The sequence below is a fragment of the Curcuma longa genome, unplaced genomic scaffold, assembly GCF_044706935.1.
Source record: "Curcuma longa cultivar G26 ecotype Majalengka, Jawa Barat unplaced genomic scaffold, ITB_CL_G26_1.1 contig_23311, whole genome shotgun sequence".
In the NCBI taxonomy this organism is placed as follows: Eukaryota; Viridiplantae; Streptophyta; class Magnoliopsida; order Zingiberales; family Zingiberaceae; genus Curcuma; species Curcuma longa.
This window is the reverse complement of record NW_027432130.1, coordinates 1-3147: the sequence shown is the minus strand read 5'-3', so window position 1 is coordinate 3147 and position 3147 is coordinate 1. Positions and strand designations below refer to the sequence as shown.

The following is a 3147-nucleotide window of genomic DNA, read 5'->3' as shown; positions in this document are numbered from 1 at the left end:
CATTCCAAGCCAAGAGAAGTTAATGTTTGAGCTCAAAACAAGGTCTCATTTGCCTATATCCAAGGTTTAAAATCTTGATCCATACCGAGGTTTTGGTCTCAAATCTGGAATGATACGGTTTCGGTACTGTATCATACCGTGCCGATACAATTTTGGTACTTTTTTAATTTTTAAATATAAATGTATATTAATTTTATTACTATGTTGATTATTAAATATACTCACTATTAAATTATATTTTGAAGTGTTGAATTTATATTTCAATATTTTCTCATAAGATAATACCTATTATATTTTTGTAAAAAATATTTTAAAAAATAAGTAATTCTCAAAATTCAAAACTAAGTCTAAAATTATAAAATCATTTGAAAGGCTAAAAATAATTATAAAATTATTTGACGGTATTAAATTATTTTTTGAATGCATTTGTAAATTTTTAATTTTTTAAAACTTATTTGAAATGTTTAAGAATTATATTTTTGAAAAATAGAGTATTGTAAATTTATATTTAATATAAAATATTTAATTAATTATTTTTAATTTTAAAAATAATTTTTAATTATTTATTAACTATTATTAATAATAGTTTATTTAAAATAAAAAAATACATATTTAAAAATAAAAAAATTAATTAAACGAACAAAACCTTGGTTGTTACGACCACGAAGGGCTACGGCAGCATCGCAACTCACGGAGGGTTACTGCACAGGTCCCCCGCCAGAATGGTAAATACCACCAATTTTGGGTGGCAACATTTTAAATCTTGATTATAACAATGGAGATAACAAGAATAGATAGTAGAAAATATCAGAAAGTGATATAATAATAATAAAAAAGAAGAGGAACAACTTTTAAAAAAATCACAAGAAAGTACAAAAGATCCCTCTTCCCTTCACAAGACAATACAAGAGTTAGGAGCTCAAACATATCCATAGAGATTCATGTTACTAAATAAAAAAATAGGCGTAGATGAGACTATCGACTTTGTAAAAATTTTGGCCAATGTTTATTCCACCTTTTATGTGTACCACAAGATATTTGCATCACAAAAGTTTGATTTTTTAAAAGCCTAAACAAAATTCCTAGATAAATCTGCACAATCTTGAAATTTGTGTGAAAATAAACTAAAAATACAAAAGAAAACTTTCCCTTAAAAAACAAAAACTCTGGATAGTATCTTACCATTAACATTCAGCAACAAGAAAATGAAGACAAACACCCAAAGATACCAACTGAAAAGAAAGAGAAATATAAGGACCATATAATAAAAGCATTTTAACACATTATTGTTTAAGATGATAAATTTCATGAATTAGAAAAAATTTATCATTATAACATGGTTAAGTGTCAAAAATTGCTTTATGATTTAAATTACCTTATACCAACAACTTTCTTGAAATCAGCTTCAAGTGCCCGAATCATATACTTGTGGAAGTCAAACTTTGGATTGGCTTTGCAATGAGTCTAGAAGTGGAAGAGTTAATAGAAAATATGTGTAGTTCAAAAATCAGCTAGGCACAACCATACAGATTAGATTAGTGATACACTTTTAATATGAACACTATGCAACAAAAATGAACTATTAACTTTGTGTTTCAGAATATTGTTTACCATGATGAAACCTAGCCTCATGGTGGTGTAATCAGATTTTGTGACTGACCCATAGAATTGTTTGACAAATGAATGCTGCAAAAACCAAAAGGAGTATTATTTCACATATCTTCTTGTCAGCTGATTAATGAATGCTTGAGCTTAGAGACACAAGATATAGTATTCATAGTTAAACTATATGCAAGAGAAAGATGATTGTGACTGCAACAACAGCCAATAAACAGAGTCATAATGCCATTCTCAAATGTGTTAGGGGTATCTTCCAGAGAAACTGATAGAAGCTTAAAGTGAAAAATCCTCATATATATAATATACAAAGAAATTATAATAAGTTTAGATCTTATTATAATTCATAGAAAAATTGGGTCCACATATCAAAAGTTAATGCTAGTTTCTTAGATTGTTGTAGAATATATTGTAAATATGAATAGTTTGATTTAGATTTATTTGATTATATATTATGGGCAGATTTTATTTGATTTTATTGCATTTCATTCCATAAATGGGTAGGGAAGAAGTGTATAAATAGCAATGATCCTCATGTATATAATTTAATAAATAATTTGAGAAATACAATTCCAGTTCTTTCTCTCTCTCGACAAAATTCTTCATGGTAGCAAAGTAGCAATCTGCCATTGAATCTATTCTGTTACAAAAGCTACTTCCAACACAATAAGTCATCATCTATCTCTTTCTTCAAGCGCAACAAACTCTTAGCAACCACAATTTTGTTCTCGCCCATTAGTTGCAACAAAAATCATAAACCATGACAACCCATAATGCTCCTGTCGAAGTCAAAGGCTCCTATATCACTAGCCACAAATTCAGCAGTCTGAATTATTCCAATGGTCACAGTCCGTAAGGATGTATATCTGCGGCAAAGGGAAAGAGAATTTCCTCACCAGCACCTCTGTCACACCCTCACCCGACGACCCAAAATACAAAATTTTGAATGATGAGAATCACATGGTGATGTCTTGGTTGATAAATTCGATGACCTACAAAATCGGGGAAAATTTCCTTCTTCACCAATCTGCAAAGGATATATGGGAAGCTATAAAGGAAACATACTCACATTCAGACAATACATCGGAGTTGTTCGAGGTCGAATTGAATCTTCACAACCTTAGACAAGGTGAGTTATCTGTTGCACAATATTTCAACACCCTTTCTCGCCATTGGCAACAAGTCAACATCTTTGATGTTCACCACGGGCCTGTAAAACCGACTCCGAACTCCATCAAAAATCAATGAGCAGAGGAGGACCTTCAAGTTCCTGTTCGGATTAAACTCCTCACTGGACAACGTACGCTCATGCATTCTCAGCCTCAAGCCGTTGTCGAGTATGCGTAAGGTGTTTGCTGAAGTCCGCAACGAGGAAAGCCGACAAAAGATTATGCTCGGACCAACTAATGTTGTTGAAGCTTCTACTATGTGATAAGATGGCCATATACAATATGTACAACTCAACTTTAGGGGGAGTATTGTAGAATATATTGTAAATATGGATAGTTTGATTTAGATTTGATTGGATAT

At 30.9% G+C, this 3147-nt stretch overlaps 1 long non-coding RNA gene across 1 annotated transcript; it reads right to left on the bottom strand.

The window, feature by feature from the left end:
* Window positions 1–1163: 1163 nt before the first annotated feature.
* On the bottom strand, window positions 1164–1697 carry LOC141818105 (uncharacterized). The gene is made up of 3 exons (XR_012600906.1): window positions 1612–1697; window positions 1376–1464; window positions 1164–1232 (listed from the first exon to the last, which is right to left on the bottom strand). It is a non-coding gene; the product is annotated as an uncharacterized LOC141818105 (long non-coding RNA).
* Window positions 1698–3147: the final 1450 nt, after the last annotated feature.